This window comes from Panulirus ornatus, chromosome 59 (genome assembly GCF_036320965.1).
Source record: "Panulirus ornatus isolate Po-2019 chromosome 59, ASM3632096v1, whole genome shotgun sequence".
In the NCBI taxonomy this organism is placed as follows: Eukaryota; Metazoa; Arthropoda; class Malacostraca; order Decapoda; family Palinuridae; genus Panulirus; species Panulirus ornatus.
The window spans coordinates 10,671,487-10,690,135 of NC_092282.1; the positions used below are offsets into that span (position 1 = coordinate 10,671,487).

The window sequence follows — 18,649 nt, forward strand, 5'->3', positions numbered from 1 at the left end:
GCGGTATATTTTTCCAAGTTATGCAAATTTACAGCAACTTTTTGCGCCAAACAAGATTTACTCTTCATTCTAGTTAACCAAGTTGGAAATCTCGATTATACGTAAAGGTGCGTGGTGTTATCTGGGTCACCGTCATGCACGGGGTGGAGGGGGGATTGATCAAAAACCCTTCAGGTGTTCAGTTTCTACATATAAGTCATCATTCGGTAGGTGTTATATGTATATATATATATATATATATATATATATATATATATATATATATATATATATATATATAAGGACCAGTCCTCTGTTCTTAACGCTTCCTCGCTAACGCGAGAAATGGCGAAATAGTATGAAAGTAGACCCCAAGAACAGAAGACGACCTGGCCAAGTAACGTGCTACCCCCAGATACATGTGGAGAAAGCACTGTAAGTAGACCTCATCCGCCGCAGCAGACGACCTGGTGCTCCATGATCTAAGTTACCCACTGCCAGTACTGACTGACGCCGGGCTTCGTCAGGGTGAGTGTGGTTCCTGGTGGTGGTGGTGGATGAGCAGCGCTCCGTCCTTCTGTGGTGCATCTTCCTGGGCAGTGTAGAGTTTCCTGGTGGGATGTGTAGGGAAGTGGTCCCCACACGCGTAGTCATCACGACTGACGCCCCCCACGACAGCCCATCAGAACGCCCCAAGTAAACACGTTCTCGTCACGTATCGCAACCAAATCGCAAAAACAAAGAAAGACAGAACAGAAGAAACAAAAAAGAAATCCTTGTCGTGTTCTGTATGACTTTCCTGGGTGGTGGGTGGATGGTTGAGGAGGAGGAAGAGGGAAAGGGGACAAGCTTCAGGTAATCCCCCGTGTTCAGGGGATCTTGTAATCCTCCTTAATAAAGTTCCTCCTAATCCCCCCACCCGACCCCGCCCCCAAACCCCGCCGGGGCCCCCGTGTTCATGCGGGGCGGCCGGTAATCCCGCCGTGACGTCATACCGCTTGAGCTGAAGGCCTGGGGATCCACTAAGCTGTGAGACCCCGCCGCTCTAACAAGGTCGCCGGCTGTAGATTGTGCGCGTCCCGTAATTCTCTCTTGACTATCAGATATTTTTCTGAATATCTTCAGAGGAAAGATAAATTCTTCTTTCTTTTATCTTTTTCTTTGTCTCTCATATCGTCCGTCCGTCCGTTCCTGAAATGGTTTGATTCCCAGAAAAAGCAGAAACGAAAAGTGGAAAAGCCAGGCATGATCTTCAGTGATGGTGATATTTTAAGAGACGAAGATAGACCACATCCGTTCACCTCCACCCAGTCTCTCCAGTTGTCATGTTTAATGCACCGAAACCACAGCTCCCGTATCCACATCCAGGCCCCATAGACCTTTCCGTGGGTTTATCCCAAGCGTTTCACATGCCCTGGTTCATTCCATTGACAGCGCGTTGACCCCGGTATACCACATCGGTCCAGTTCACTCTTATCTCGTGCGCGCCCTTAACCCTCCTGCATGTTTAGGCCCTCATCGCTCAAAAAGAAAAAGAAAAAAAAAACATCACTCCATCCTCCCACCTCCAATTTGGTCTCCCGCTTCTCCTTGTTCCCTCCACCTCTGATACATATATCCTCTTTGTCAACCTTTCCTCACTCATGCTCTCTCTATTATACTCGTTTAAAGACATCCTCCTCAGCTCTCTCAACCCTTTCATTACTTGATCAAACCACCTCACACCACTCGCTTTTCTTGATATATATATAGGAAAGGATCACAGTTTTGCGCGTGATCAAGTATATTCCTATGAGACCGCGGGGAAAATGAAACACGATAAGTTCCCTAGTGCACTTTCATGTAATAATCTCATCATCTAGGGAGACACAAGAGAGAAATATAACAGTCAGTTGATATACATCGAAGAGACGAAGCTGGGACGCCATTTGGGCAATCGCATGTTTACCAAATGGCGTCCTAGGTTCGTCTCTTCGATATCAACTGACTGTTATATTTCTCTCTTGTTTCTTCCCTGGTGATGTGATTATTACACGAAAGTGCACTTGGGAACTATTCGTGTTTCATTTTCCCCGTGGACTCATAGGAATATATATATATATATATATATATATATATATATATATATATATATATATATATATATATATATATATATATATATATATATATATGTATGTATTCATGAGTGATCAGCAGACTATTCATATATTTGATATATCTCTGGTCACTGTCATAAAGCGCTGGTTACGTTAAAGGTATCGAACTGTATCATTAAAGTCCCTTTCATACCAGCGACTCTTTTTAATGAATTCCAATTCTGTGTCTGACATGCAATTTAGTAACTGAAACGCAAGAGTCGGAACCGTTTTGAATTGAATATATTCAGAGTTATGTATTTCATTTTCCTATTTTCAGAAAAGCTTTTTTTATTTATTCAAATATGAAAGCCCGTTTTCCTATTATGTTTCAAACGGATCTGGAGAGAACATATAGTGTTTTGGATAACTAAAAGAAAGGCGTTTCTTTCTGTAGAGTTGATAAAATATTACTTATATTTATACTCCTTCAATATATAGTCATGTTTTATGTGATGAATTACATACAGGAGTTGCCTTCACGAAAATATGACGATACGAACCACACCGTTGTGCAGACCAGTCCCTAACCCCCTTCACACAAACGTCATTGGAGAAAATGTAATCTCAAGTATGTATAGCTTAGTCCACGGCGTATTAAACCCGTTTTCTAACGGCAAAGACATGATGTAGTACCCCGTATGATTATTTTATGTTCATATTCATTTTTCAAGCTAAAATGCCCGTAAACTGTCCATGAATAACGTACGAGGCTTTTCTTTCCTAAATAAACACATGAAATATCACAGGGGAGAAAAAAAAAGATGTCTTACAGTATTCCTATTAACAATAAAGACGGTGTGCAGTATTGCGTACATGGATATCTACAAGTGAAATATTTATGAATGTAATTTTATATATTCTGTCTACATTGAGATATATATATATATATATATATATATATATATATATATATATTGCCTTCATTCATTTCCGTTGCCACCCCGCTACACGTGTAATGACAACCCCCTTCCCTCGCACGCGCGCAAGGTAGCGCTAGGAAAAGACAACAAAGGCCACATTCGTTCACACACAGTCTCTAGCTGTCATGTATAATGCATTATGATATATATATATATATATATATATATATATATATATATATATATATATATATATATATATTATATCATACTTCACCGTTTCTCGCGTCAGCGAGTTAGCGCCGGGAAACAGACAAAGAAAGACCCATCCACTCGTATACACACACATATATATACATACACGAACATATAAATACATACACATACACATATATATATTTCGCTGCACTGGACATTTTATTGTCAGTTGCCATATGCATCAGTGAGACCTTTAACACAATACACACTACACTACACACGCATCCGACCTGTGCCAGTAATGGCACCTTGAGCACACACACACACACACACACACACACACACACACATAGTGAGAGTCTATGTGATCTTATAGTTATCTTGAACACCTGGTGAAGAATATGTTCAGTTGATTGGTATAAGTGTATGATAGAGGCAGTCTAATAGTTTCAGTATTTTTCTTATTTCTTTTACATAGAAGACTTATTGGGAAACAGACAAAATGAACCAGAATATATGCTGTTCAGTCTCGGGGTTCGATCCCCGGCTCGGGCAAACGGCGCCCAGCCCACTCAGCTGCTCAATACCTCCTTGGGCCGGTGGGGAAGTGGAGACCAGCTTAAGCTGTGGTAAAGCACCAGCTTCAGCTTGAGTAAAGCACCGGCTTGAGCTTTATTAGGCTCAGCCAGACATTGGCTTGTAACTTGGCTGGAGTATTACCCCAGGGGCGTCCTTGTCCGTAGACCTGGTCCCAACTGGTGAGGCTGGAGTATTACCCCAGGGGCGTCCTTGTCCGTAGACCTGGTCCTCACTGGTGAGGCTGGAGTATTACCCCAGGGGCGTCCTTGTCCGTAGACATGATCCCCACTGGTGAGGCTGGAGTATTACCCCAGGGGCGTCCTTGTCCGTAGACCTGGTCCTCACTGGTGAGGCTGGAGTATTACCCCAGGGGCGTCCTTGTCCGTAGACATGGTCCCCACTGGTGAGGCTGGAGTATTACCTCAGGGGCGTCCTTGTCCGTAGACATGGTCTCCACTGGTGAGGCTGGAGTATTACCCCAGGGGTGTCGTCCTTGTCCGTAGACCTGGTCCCCACTCGTAAGGCGTAGCGAGCACCTACCAAGGGGCTGGCTGTCATTCTCCCCCCCACCTTCCCCTCCCCCTCGCAGCTTGCAGAATCAACATCAAGTCTTGAAGTACGAACACACACACGTTGAAGATAGCAACATGAACCTTCTACTCGTCAAACACCGACAGCCTTGCTATTATATACACCCCCAGCTTGATATATATATATATATATATATATATATATATATATATATATATATATATATATATATATATATATATATATTGTAATCCTTTTCGACTGAATCGAATGAGAAGGTTAGACCAGCCTTGAATAAAAGTGATAATTATTACAGTTACGAGAGAGAGTGAAAAAGATATCTCTGTGATTCATGAATCTGCCTCATGAATCATAAGTATTAAGAGGGATATATTCATCGTTCGAGCGGGGCTGTGTGATTCATGAATCTTCCTCGTAAATCATAAGTATTAAGAAGGATGTGTTCATGGTTCGAGCGGTGAATCACAGGTGTACGTTGAGTAAGGACAGGGAACCCCCCCCATGGCATTTAATGCCCGCCTGGGTTGCTGGCTCAGCTCAGCTAAACTGGCCAAGTGCTGATCAAATATTCTATGCATACTAAATAAGCAGCAGTCTACCTCTGCCAACTGCTTCAGACGTTTAATAAAATTCTTTTTTTTTTCCCCCTCTCATGGCCGCTGTTGTTGTTGTTGTGTGTGTGTGTGTGTGTGTGTGTGTGTGTGTGTGTGTGTGTGTGTGTGTGTGTGTTGTATTCGTAAGGTACGAGAAGGAGGTTGTATTTTGATGGGGAGACTTCATCGCTTAACCTCTCTCCACCGTCATGTTCCTGTGTGCTAGACACCCATACATAACTCAGTATACTCTGTTCATCCGCCGATCTTCACTTCAGGTCTTACTTCCCTGATACGGTCCTTGAACCCCGCCTGTTGACCAGATACTTTTACTCCGGTCTGCATTTTGTTTATATATATATATATTCTTGTCCCATCTGATATTCCAATTGATCAACTTTCCTGACACCTCTGTGGTACTGTGAGGGCTTTATATATATATATATATATATATATATATATATATATATATATATATATATATATATATATATATATATATATATATATATATGGCTTCATTCGCATTATTTCATGTCTCCTTCTTTCTTCTTTCGACTGGATTCTTTATATTTTTCTCGTGTCTCCCTCGGTCACCTGCCTCTCATGAATACCTGATTGTTTTTCCTCCTTGTCTTTGAGTTTCTTAGCGTGTGTGAGTACCCGCTGGCTACGTGGCTCCAAATTGAATGTGATCATTACTGGTCGTCCCATTCTGTGTGTGTGTGTGTGTGTGTGTGTGTGTGTGTGTGTGTGTGTGTGTGTGTGTGTGTAAGTTACCCCAGGCGACACGCTCCGTAGGAAAGCAGGTCTTGCCTCCAGGACACCTCCAGCAGAATTCGTGGCCACGTACGCTGGGAGATCTGAGAGAACCACTTTCAAATGCTTCGTCCTCCTCTCTTCTTCTTCCTCTTCCTCCTCCTCCTCCTCCTCCTCCTCCTCCTTCTCCTCCTCCTCCTCCTCCTCCTCCTCCTGACGGTGGTGGTGTTGGGTGGACCGCAGGGGCGTCGTCAGGAGCCTCGCGCCCTTTGTGGCCAGAGTCCCTCAGCTTACACGTTAACTCAACCGCCAGATCCTCAGATTAGCGTAGCGGCTCAGGTCGAGGGTGTGGCCGCACACACACACACACACACACACACACACACACACACACACACACACACGAACTCCAGCGCTCGTAAAAAAAAAAAAAAGAAGGACTCGTCGAGAAGCATTTCAAAGATGTGATTTTCAGACGACAAAATCCTCGCCCGGTTGCAGATCCAGCGGCGTCCAGGGAGGAGGAGCCTCCTCCTCCTCCTCACATGCGATAGACGCGGTGTCGAAGTCCTTTGTCAGACGAGGGTATAAATCCGCCGTGGATTATGTTCGAATCCTATTAAGAGAGTGGAGTCTCTTAGGGTAACCGTCCGAGGGGGGGGGGGGGTATCGGCGCCTCTCTCTCTCTCTCTCTCTCTCTCTCTCTCTCTCTCTCTCTCTCTCTCTCTCTCTCTCTCTCTCTCGCGATTAATTCTCCCTGCCTGTTCCCCCAGAGGAGGTCCTTCTCCTCATGTGTGAGCGGGGGTATACGATTAAAGTCCTTCGTAGGATGGGGGGGTTTGGGTCATGTGGGGGGAGTAGGAGGTTCCCTGCCGGTGTGGTGTGGTGTTGTGTGGTGTGGTGTGGCGTGGCGAGGTGTGGTGTGGTATGGCGTTGCGTGGTGTGGTGTGGTATGGCGTGGTATGGTGTGGCGTGGTGTGGTGTGGCGTGGTGTAGTGTGGTGTGGTGTGGTGTGGCGTGGTGCGGTGTGGTATGGTGTGGCGTGGTGTGGTGTGGTGTGGTGTGGTGTGGTGTACTATTACTACTCCTGCTGAAACTACTACTACTGCTACTGCTGCTTTTGCTACTACTTCTACTACCACCACCACCACTAATACTACTACTACCACCACCAACACCACTACTGCTACTACTACTTTCTCCCTGTATTAGTTTTCGGTCAACCTTCCAGACATGAAAGAGACGTCATAATCACGTCGAAGACTCCGCTTACGAACATGTGCCCTCCCCTCTGAGGACAGTCTTCAAGTAGCAAAAATGGCTGAGGAAACCCGAAAGTAAAGGGAGAAGATAAATCTATGACTATTTCAATAAGTAAAAAAAAAAAAAATGCCCGTAAAAAACAAAGAATGAGGTCGTAGGTGTTAACGAAACCATAAGGTAATGTGTTCTTAAGCTTGGCGGTGTAAGGAAAGAAATAGACGTTGCAATGGCCCACTCTGATCCCTTGAGTTGCCATGGGCCGGCCACACAGTAGCCATTGAACGCACCGATTTGCCGAGCACCCACTTCGCGGGAAGAGAAACCGAAGTAATGTCTCTAGAAGAGGGAAAGTAAACCCAACATATTGCCACAAGGTCAGGAGGTGTTGAAGACATAAGGCCAGACTTGGAGAGTTACAGAGAAATTGGCTTGTGGAACTAGGTTGTGTCAAGTAAGTATACACAGAGCTAGACTATGCTTCTCAGGAGGAATCAAACCCCGTACGACATGACAGGTGTTTTAGAGAGAAGAATGTTGAATATCTAAAGAAAACTGACCCTCCCCCCCCTCCCACACACACACACACACACACTTTCTTAAACACAGACTTAACTGTGTGTGTAACGTTTGGCCTCCACAATAAGTCAGGTGATAAGGTCATAACGAGTTTGTTTATTGTCTTGTGTAATGGAGTTACAGAGTCCACGAAGGAGATGGGGAGGGAGGGAGGGAGGGGAGGAAAAGTTGTGAGGGAGTTTTAGAAAGAGAAAATAGGAAGAAATTGGGTTTAGAGGCATTAGACTTAATGAGGTTGCGTCTCTCCCACTGGAGGGAGGATGGGAGGAGGGTAAAATTGTCCATATCTCACTTTATAGAGGATTGTTATCACGAGACGCGACTCGAGGACGAGAACGTAGAAAGAGAGAGAGAGAGAGAGAGAGAGAGAGAGAGAGAGAGAGAGAGAGAGAGAGAGAGAGAGAGAGAGAGAGGTAAATAGAAATGTTTCTGTTGGTAGATGATGCAGAGTGAAATTGACATCCTTAATGACCCTGGTAGTGGTTTGACCCTCGAGGCCAAAACAGCCAATCAGCTAACCTTGTATGACGAGGGGGTGCACATGATCTCAGAAACATCTCTCACTCATGACGTTGACAGCCGTCATCACCCTGGTAGTCGAAGGCCCGAAACCCAGATAGCCGACCAGCCAGCCTGGCAAGGGCCGTTATCACTCTTTAAGTCTGTCCGCAGTGGACTACCTCAGGGAATATTGTTGATCAAGCCTCGCCAGGTCTCAGCCTTCGTCTTCTGAAGGCTCATTTGACGTAGGGGTGTCGCTACAGCCTTACCTTTCTCCCTCCCTTTCGCCATGACTCGCCCTGCTAGCCAGCCACCTCGTCCCAAATCACAAACACAACTCACGTCCTCTTACCATCTAATGCATTAGTTCTTTCTCTTGTTCACTTCCTTCCGAAACATTTTTTTTCTCTCTCTCTCCCCCATCTTATACCTGACCATCTATTTAGCTATGACCTTCCACTTAGTCTCTTGCCACATTGTCTTGTACTCCTCCCAGTCATCTTCGTTCCATCCCAGTAGACTTCAGCGGTGCATCTCTCTTTTCTCACGCGGGCGATTCGTCTTCCTCTCCCCCACAGCTTACTCTCCCCGCTCACTCTCCCTTCTGATACATCTGCATCATCCCGCCTTGCGCCTCCCTCGCACTTCAACAGTTCCCTTAAGCTCTGCTCTCATGGCCACCTTTCCAGTCTAGCTCATTTTTCACCACCTCTTCTTTCCACACTTGTGTCTCCTTTCCTCCTTTCCCTAACCCCAACCACCAGCTTTCACTCTGGCCTCCACCAAGATATGATCAACCGTCCCATCAGCTGCCCCGCTCGGCACGTTCACATTCAGTAATCTCTCCTCTGGACCCTAGTTAGTCAACACATAATCCACAAACTCCCCGTTGACCCCCAGACCAATGGACCCACTTATACATTTGAAGACACATTTTCCCAGCCATTAGTTCCATTTCGGGGCACAGCTGGACAAGCATTTTCCTAATCATCCCGTCAGTGGCCACAGCACCCACTGCTGAATGCAAATTTCCTACCGCCAAAGAGTTAATCTCCTGCATCAGAAATGCCATAGCACTCACTCGGTTCCTACCACAATGCAGGTCTCTCCTCTCCACTGTTTCTCAGGAGCTGGAGCAGTGACACGGAACAGTCGACCAGCTCTAGTACTCTGCCATACACAGTGTACCCCCAACGCTGTTCCCCTACATCACTCTCTGACACTCCTTAACACCGCTCCACGCCACACAGCTCCTCCTCCCTCAGCAGGAGTTGCCTCACAGCTCCTCCTCCCTCAGCAGGAGTTGCCTCACAGCTCCTCCTCCCTCAGCAGGAGTTGCCTCACAGCTCCTCCTCCCTCAGCAGGAGTTGCCTCACAGCTCCTCCTCCCTCAGCAGGAGTTGCCTCACAGCTCCTCCTCCCTTTGCTCTCGTCCTCACACTAACCCCCAGACGTCACCCTGAGGACATTCCCGAACCATTGTACCTGCCTTCCCCTTGAACGTACATTTCCCTGAGAGCCAGAACATCCAGTTCCCCCCCCCCCCCTCTCTCTCTCTCTCTCTCTCTCTCTCTCTCTCTCTCTCTCTCTCTCTCTCTCTCTCTCGTCCTAGATACATCCCACGTGCATTCAGACACCCCCCCCCCCCACCCCAAGCCCGAGTCCCCAGAGAACACATCCTCATCTGTATTTACAAAGTTATAATATAGAAGGAGAGGGTTGTCCCCACCACCACCTCCCATCCGTTAGTCCGCCTCTGCGAGACGCAGGAGAGATACGTGGGGAGTCGCATTCTTTCCTCACCCCCTTTCCCTAGGGGATCAAGATATTCGTCCGAATGAAAGACCCGACATCGCTCGAACAGTTGAGGGTGTGATCGGTTCCTGGCGTTCAACATTGCCAGCCACCACAAGGTTAGCTCCGGGAGGCTGGGCGCCCGAGAAATTGACCAAGATGGGTTTTTCTTTTTTTTTATTACGTGTTGTTATGTCGTATTTACACTTTCTCAAGCGCGTCATGGGAAGTGATACCCTTTATCACACACTGCCTTTGTGTCCTCATTTAATTTTCTTTGGTAGTTTACAATGATCAACGAACATGAGAGAGACGATATTGATGGTGTTTGCACATCGGCGATATATATATATATATATATATATATATATATATATATATATATATATATATATATATATATATATATAGTAAATGTTTATGTAGTAATACTCAATCAAGCGAGGATTATAAGGTACTTACGTCAGCCCGGGAGCGAGTGTTGTAGTCATAACATCAGACAAAATATATAATCGTGTCATTTTCCCGTAGGCCAACTGTGTGTGGGCAGGAGACCATGGCCCAGCAGCCTCAGCAGTTCGCTTTCAATGGTCGACCATTTCCCCTCCCTCTCCCTCCTGACGGTGAACAGGACCAGAGTGTCTTAGGATGATTGAATTTCATTTTCCTCTGGTGATCCTCGTGTTCAGCCTTTCACCCTAGAAATAACAAAAAAAAAAAAAAAAGAATAAGCATTCTGTCGCATCGAAATTATTCGAGGTGGGAGGAGGCGTCCATAGAGGGATGTGTGTTGGCGGGTGGGGAAGCCTTGAATAGAAGTACTTCATCTCCAAGATGGAGAAGGATTCTCCCAGCGAAGGAAGAATGTTTGACGACGCCCATCATCTGATATGAGAGAGAGAGTGGCGAGGGAGGGGTGTGATGGAAGGGAAGTAACGAGAGGGAAGGGAGTAGCGGGAGGGGGGAAAGAGTAGGAGCGAGGGAGTGGAGGTATTGAGAAAGAATAGCCAAGGGGTTGAGATGAATGGAGGAAGGGGGTTTGGCTGAGGGTTTTTTTGAAGGAGGAGGAGGAGCAGCAGGAGTGCGAGAGATGGTTACAGGAGTGGAAAGGCACTGTAGGGCTGGGACGATACAGGAATTCCTCTATACTATAACATTTTTTACTGTACCTGAAGGAGGACCTCCAGATCGCTCTTCGCCAACACCTCCTTCCCAACCAGGAACCCCCCGGGGTTACGAACCTTCGAACTCACACGTCATCCGAAACACCTCTCCTTCCTTCACGGCGACTTCGACGACATCCTTGGCCTCTCGCCTGCGCGAGGCAGGAACTTGATAAAGAGGTGAAGGAAAAAAGATATATCACATTAGACTTACAACGTTTGCGAGCTCTCCTGCATGCGTGATGGAAGGACTTCGACGGAGAGGACGCCCTTTTCGGATTGTATACGTAGACTTCGATGTCCCTCCTTCCTTCCTTCCTCTCTCGTGCGAGGCTCAGGGTCGGGGATGGGCAGCGTGAATTGACGTAGCCCATGGTGGGTTGAAGGTCACGACCACCGTGTCCTAATTAGCTTTAGCTGGGCAGTATTATAGCTGTAGTTTGGCTTTGTCTCAGCTTTAGTTTCTGTAGTATTTTAGCTTTTAGCTGGCTCTATGTTAGTTCTAATTCAGCTGATTTATTTTCAAGCATTAGGGCACTTGTCTTATAGTACTAGTTCGATTTCTTTTTCTCTCTAGCTGTATCTGCTTGATCGATGGATGTTTGTTTCCGGATTTTTCTTTTCACTTGAAAGTGTTCGATATACATACATACAGTCCAGCTGCCGTCAGCCCAAAGGGTCGGTGCCAATGGTGCGAAACTACAACGAATGAAAAGATGAATATTAAAAAAAATGTTCGTCATATCGGTGTGTGTGTGTGTGTGTGTGTGTGTGTGTGTGAAGGTTCATTGACCGCCCGTTTTCCCGTATGCCAACACTAGCGCGGGTCGGGTGTGTGTGCACATCTGGATGCATGGGCTTGTTTCCCAGCACGTGTTGTGTGACGTGTGGCCCAAGGCTACACAGGCCCGTACGACCGGTAACAGGGTGATTAAGGCCGTTATCGTCAAGTCGTAACTACCAATCCAAAAAAAAAAGTCTTGAACCCGATTCTTCAGGTGTTGAAAATTATATCTATACATATATATATATATATATATATATATATATATATATATATATATATATATATATATATATATATATATATATATATATATCCGACGCTTGTCGATATTTCATTTATAGTTTTCAGTTCTCTCATTTGCATACGTAAATCTCATCACATTCTAGTGTTAGGGGTAACACATTGGGTCCCCGAACGAGTCGAAGCGTTGGAAACGAACCAGAGTAAACCTCGGATCGAAACGTTTCGAGACATGGGAAAAATAACGTTTCTTGAGTCCTTGTCTGTAACGTGGAATCGAAAGACATTCAACTCGAAGACTTTACTACGTCCAGCTCTTGGGGGAAAGGAGGAAATCTCTCTCTCTCTCTCTCTCTCTCTCTCTCTCTCTCTCTCTCTCTCTCTCTCTCTCTCTCTCTCTCTCTCTCTCTCTCTCTCTCCGACCAACCAACCAACACCCATGACGTAATCAAAGACATGAAAATAGGACTATTTTTGAGTGACCTCCTCGGTGACGAAGCCAATTGCAGGGCATGTCTCACCCGTACGTTGTTTCGTGTGAGATGGGCAACGCCAGTTCTCAAACGCGATTTCTTTTCTTCTTCTCTTTTTTTCTTCTCCACGCGATTCCTCGATTTTCTCTCTCTCTGTATATACACAAAGCCGTTTTACGTAAACGTCGTCAGCTTGACGGAGTAGGATAACGGTGATGACGCCACTCGACACTTAAGTTGAAATCTATACATAGGTTACCCAAGTCAGTCCTATAAAAAAAAACAAGATTAAATCGATATTAAGAGTAAATCTATACTACACGAGTTACGTGAATGGATGTGTAGTATAGGAAAAAAAAAAGAAAGAAAACCGTTCTAATACTCTTGGAAAAAAGAAGAAAATGGGTATGCAAATAAGCGATATCTAAAATGCTATTAAGGGAGACTTTTTCGTAAATAGTCATAGGGTAGATGGTCCTAGAAGGTAGTAAAACTGAATTATATTTGGCGATTATATGGACCAATTCCCTTCAGCGATCCACATCAGGGTCGGGGGTTCCCCTTTCCCCTCCTCCTCCTCCTCCTCCCCTCAGTGGCTTGTCTGGGAAGCGCGCGCTGATCCGGCCCCGGGATTCGAACCGAGGACTGCAGGTTCGTAATCATCGACTTCGACCGCTACCCCACGGTGGCTTAATGAGTTAGATTCGTCACTCTGAAGTTTTGTCTATGAACGCGTTCGTGACGACCCTTGAGCACGACGACGGTACGACCCTTGAGCACGACGACGGTACGACCCTTGAACATGACAGTAAGACCCTTGAGCACGACGGTACGACGACCCTTGAGCACGACGGTACGACGACCCTTGAGCACGACGGTACGACGACCTTTGGGCACGACGGTACGACCCTTAAGGACGACGACTCGATCCTTGAGCACAGGATTACGGCCCTTGAGCACAGCAATACGACCACGGGGTGTGTTTGCGTGCCCCTGTACCTGAATCGTTTACGGTGAAGCTCACATGCCAGGCCATCATACCCAAGGGTCGCACCGTCGTGCTCAAGGGTCGTACCGTCGTGCTCAAGGGTCGTACCGTCGTGCTCAAGGGTCGTACCGTCGTGCTCAAGGCTCTTACCGTCGTCGTGCTCAAGGGTCGTACCGTCGTCGTGCTCAAGGGTCGTACCGTCGTCGTGCTCAAGGGTTGTACCGTCGTACACATCTAACACACTCTCTCTCTCTCTCTCTCTCTCTCTCTCTCTCTCTCTCTCTCTCTCTCTCTCTCTCTCTCTCTCTCTCTCAAAAGTGAGTGTGTGTGTGTGTGTGTGTGTGTGTGTGTGTGTGTGTGTGTACTCCAGCCTTAGCCACACACACGTTTATCGATTTTATCAACTAACCGCGAGGGTGGAGTGAACAGCTGCGTTGACTGTGGGCCGACTACATAACACAGGATTCGAACTCGGATAAACAGGTTGACCAGTGCGCGAATTCATAGCCAGCAACACTGGCCACTACATATAGAAAGATATAGATATATAGATAGATAAACAGATAGATAAAAAAAAAGGCCGATAGATATAGGTGTCTAGTTATACAGTTATAGATCGTGGTAAAACTTTTTTTATCATACATCTACTACTACATGATACAGTAATCATACATCTACTACTGCATGATACAATGATCATACATCTACTCCTGCATGATACAATGATCATACATCTACTCCTGCATGATACAATGATCATACATCTACTCCTGCATGATACAATGATCATACATCTACCCCTGCATGATACAATGATCATACATCTACTCCTGCATGATACAATGATCATACATCTACTACTGCATGATACATGATACAACCTACAGCACTTGTTTAAATTCTTTACAGAAGAGGTTTAGAATAATGCAGAGACGTTTGCGTATTGACGTACGACAGATTTTGTTGCTGTGATTTCGGGCGTAGACTTAGAAAAAAAAAGATATTCTATGTTCAGACTCTGAACAAAAGATGGAAACCATTTTTTTAGCGCCTTGTTCGGCACGTCTTCGTTCTGGCTTAACTAACCGCTCGCTCGCCCCCACACCATTATATCGCATCGTAACATTATTATGTACATATATGCCATACGACCTGAGGATAACATTACAATGTTACATGAACAGGATCTGGCTGTAATGGAACGCGATCGTAACACCTCGAGGTGTTTGTACGCACACATCACGGAAGAAGAGTGCTGCACAGACTGGAATCAATATTGTTATAGAGGTAAGTTGTATACACATGACGGTGTCACGACCAACGTATAGCTCCCCCACCCTGACACAAGCGTAATTACTGGGGCCCCGGCAGCGTTAAGGAAGTAGGAGGCTACTTGTGTTGCGTATGTGTCTTCATCGCGCGTGATCTGATGGAAGCTGACATTTATCCAACATTTAGCAACACGTCAGTCTAAATGCCACCAGCCTTGTAGCGTAGAGCAGGAGCTGTTTGGAATGAAAGGGCGTATGTTGTGGCTTAGCGATGCTTGAGAAGGATTATGTGTATATATATATATATATATATATATATATATATATATATATATATATATATATATATATATATATATAAAGCCTCGTAACATTTATCTGGTGGTGATAGAGATTTATATGGATCACTTTCGGGAAAGAAGGTAGTTTATATTAACTGTTAAACAGGTTAAACCTATTAAGGGAAAGGAAACTTTGTTTGTTCTTCTGTTTATGAAGCTTCCATGTTCTTACTCGTTCAAGAGTCACGCTGTGTCTTGTCGTAAGCTCAGGTCACTGAGGGAGAGGAGTGGGGTGTGCTGACAGTACGGGGAAGCCACCACGAGCTGATCCCTCAGCCCACAGTCGTGTGGTGGTGTGGGAGGCTGGCGAATATGTAGGCGTAGAGCCATTGTAATCATGGGGATGGTAGAGACAGCACCTATCTACCTACCGACCTACCTTACTACCTACCTACTTCCTATCTATCTACCTACCTACCCACCTGCCTACCTACCTACCTACCTATCTACCTATCTATCTATCTATCTATCTATCTACCTACCTACCTACCATCTACGAGTACCTATAAAGAATTTTCTTCCATGAGGCAGGGGCTAGTGTGTATCCTGCTTGATGCACAGTACTGTTGTAGTGCTCAGGCGACACACACACACACACACACACACACACACACACACACACACACACACACACACACACACACACACTTCCTGCATAGTTCTGTCCGGGTTGGTTAATCCCGGGACAGTTTTAAAGTTGTTCAGGCTTCCCCTGAAATGTTTCAGTCCCCCCCTCCCTCCACTATTCTTCCCCAGTTGTGCTCTCATATATATATATATATATATATATATATATATATATATATATATATATAGAGAGAGAGAGAGAGAGAGAGAGAGAGAGAGAGAGAGAGAGCGACCTCCACACACACACACACACAAGGCACTGGCCACACGGGGGGGGGGACAATGAGACACGTTCAAGTTCGCTGTGATCGATGTGGGCGGCATTCTGGGACACGCTCCCCCCGGGAGGGGAGAGCACACATCCCAAGACGGCCTGCCCAAAGGCTCTCTTATCCCCCTGCACCCCCTGTTCTCTGGGGTGGTGGAGGTGGAGTGGAAGATCGCACCCTCTTCTCGTCTTTTGTGGTCATACCGTCGTTTTCTAAGGGGAAGAGAGAGGGAGGTAGGGAGAGGTGAGGAAGGAAGGGAAGTGAAGGAAGGGGAGTTTGTTGTTACCCATCGTGCTGTGGTGGTTCAGCCCCCCCCCCCCCAATCATCTGAAGGGGGAGGTGAGTGCAGCTTTCATCCAGGGGGCGCCCCGTGGGCGAGTGAGGGCGAATATGGAGGAGAGGCTGTGTGTACCGTCCAGGAGGCTCCCGCCCCTGTGGGAGAGTGAGGCAAGAAGGCTCTCTAGTGGGATGGTGGTGGGGGGAGAGAACAGCCAGGCGAAGAGAGAGAGAGAGAGAGAGAGAGAGAGAGGAACGGGAGCTGTGTGGGAGGGAGGGAGGGAGATTTGTAAGATGGGCTAGGCTTGGTTTTAAGGGCTGGATGGAGGGGGTGTGTTGGGTGTGGAGTGGGGGTGTGTTGGGTGTGGAGAGTGGGGGTGTGTTGGGTGGGGAGTGGGGGTGTGTTGGGTGGGGACTGGGGGTGTGTTGGGTGTGGAGAGTGGGGGTGTGTTGGGTGTGGAGAGTGGGGGTGTGTTGGGTGGGGAGTGGGGGTGTGTTGGGTGTGGAGAGTGGGGGTGTGTTGGGTGGGGAGTGGGGGTGTGTTGGGTGGGGAGTGGGGGTGTGTTGGGTGGGGAGTGGGGGTGGGGAGGGGGGTGTGTTGGGGTGGAGTGGGGGTGTGTTGAGTGGGGTGTGGGAAGGAGATACAATAAAGGGATCTGCCCCGATGGACTAATGGTAATAGCAGACGTCTGGCCAAGGGTGAGGGTGAGGGGGGGGGAAGAGGATGGGGGAGGGATGGGTGAGTGGGGGAGGGAAAGCAACAAGGGAGGGTCAGCAGAAATGGGCGAACAGGAAAGGGAAAAGAAGGGAAGAGTAATCAGAGATGGGACGGAGGGAGGTGGAGGGGGCGGGCGTGGGTGGGGGAAGGGAAGGTGTTTTGCCTCTGGGACGAAGGAAGGGGCCAGCCAGGCCGGAGCCCACGAGGGAAAGAGAAGGAGAGGGAGGGAGGTAGAGGGAGGGAGGGCAGTGTAGCATCTGTAATAAGATCTGGATGGAAGGCGTGGAGGAGGGGAGCTGAGATGAGGCTGGACACTGAGGAGGGAGGAGGGAAGGGTGTAGGAGCTAGGAGGGAAGGGTGTAGTAGTGAGGGCAGGACACACAGGGAGGGAGTGGACATGGGAAGGTCACATTACAGGACACCTGACGGTCCATAACGCAGGTTTGTGTCATCCTGATCTTATATGTATGAAGACAAGATCATGAACGAGATGGCGCCTCACCCACCCACCACTCCCTCCGGTTCAAAAGCCAGCAGGGAGAGAGAGAGAGAGAGAGAGAGAGAGAGAGAGAGAGAGAGAGAGAGAGAGAGAGAGAGAGAGAGAGAGAGACAGAGCACCCTTTTCTATGGAGAAAGTATGCCGCTCCAGAAATTCTTTAGGAAAGTGTGAGCGGGGGAATGTTCCTTCAACCAACAGCATTGAGCTTCCTGGGGGAAAAAATGTATGTTCAGTGTTTATTAATAACTCTTTTTCTTTTTTCTTTTTTTTTTGGAAAAGTCGTATTGACTGATGATAAGTATCGTTGAAGTAGATTTGCCTTGTCTCGCGTATTGACCGTCTGCGCATTTTAACAGCTCTGTTGGTCACACTCGCTCCAGTGTTCTGCAGCGCTACATTCAACGGGAGGGAAATATAGATTTTCCTCGTTGCTATGATACCTCTTTTACCTTCTAAACTCATGCTGTTATTTCTTGTCCTTCCATTTCTATCTAGTTTGAAGCCATTTTGGTATTGTCTTGTTTTACACTGTCGAAACTGAATATATCCTCGAAAACCGACATTATGTCTCCTTGGAAAATGCGTTGTTGGAGACAGAATGATTTAACATCTCGCCAGTCTTTTTCACCCTGTAAAGCTCACGTCTGAGTTAGGGGAATTAGTTTTGTTGCTCCTCTCTGAATTCGTTCTGGCTTTTCTTTTTCATGGCTGGTCAGGTTTGGCGGGTCGGACTGCCAGATGAGGTGTGTGTGTGTGTGTGTGTGGGGAGGGAGGAGATGGCTAATGAGGCACGAGGCGGTGGGTAGGGTGAGGAACAAGAGAGGCGTGTGATGAGGGCGAACACCACACAACCAGGTCATCCTCCTGCTGGGGAGGAGGAGGTCATCACTCACTGGGGAGGTCACCTCCTGCTGGGGAGGAGGAGGAAGGAGGAGGAGGTGGTCATCACTCACTGGGGAGGTCACCTCCTGCTTGGGAGGAGGAGGAGGAGGTGGTCATCACTCACTGGGGAGGTCACCTCCTGCTGGGGAGGAGGAGGAGGAAGGAGGAGGTGCTCATCACTCACTGGGGAGGTCACCTCCTGCTGGGGAGGACGAAGGAGGAGGAGGTGGTCATCACTCACTGGGGAGGTCACCTCCTGCTGGGGAGGAGGAGGAGGTCGTCACTCACTGGGGAGGTCACCTTTTGCTGGGGAGGAGGAGG

General features: G+C 47.1%; 1 protein-coding gene across 8 annotated transcripts in view; it reads left to right on the forward strand.

Annotated features, from left to right (window-relative positions):
• LOC139767286 (uncharacterized) overlaps window positions 1–18,649 on the forward strand; it is a 398,565-nt gene that overhangs the window by 244,625 nt on the left and 135,291 nt on the right. The gene's annotated exons all lie outside the window — the stretch shown is intronic.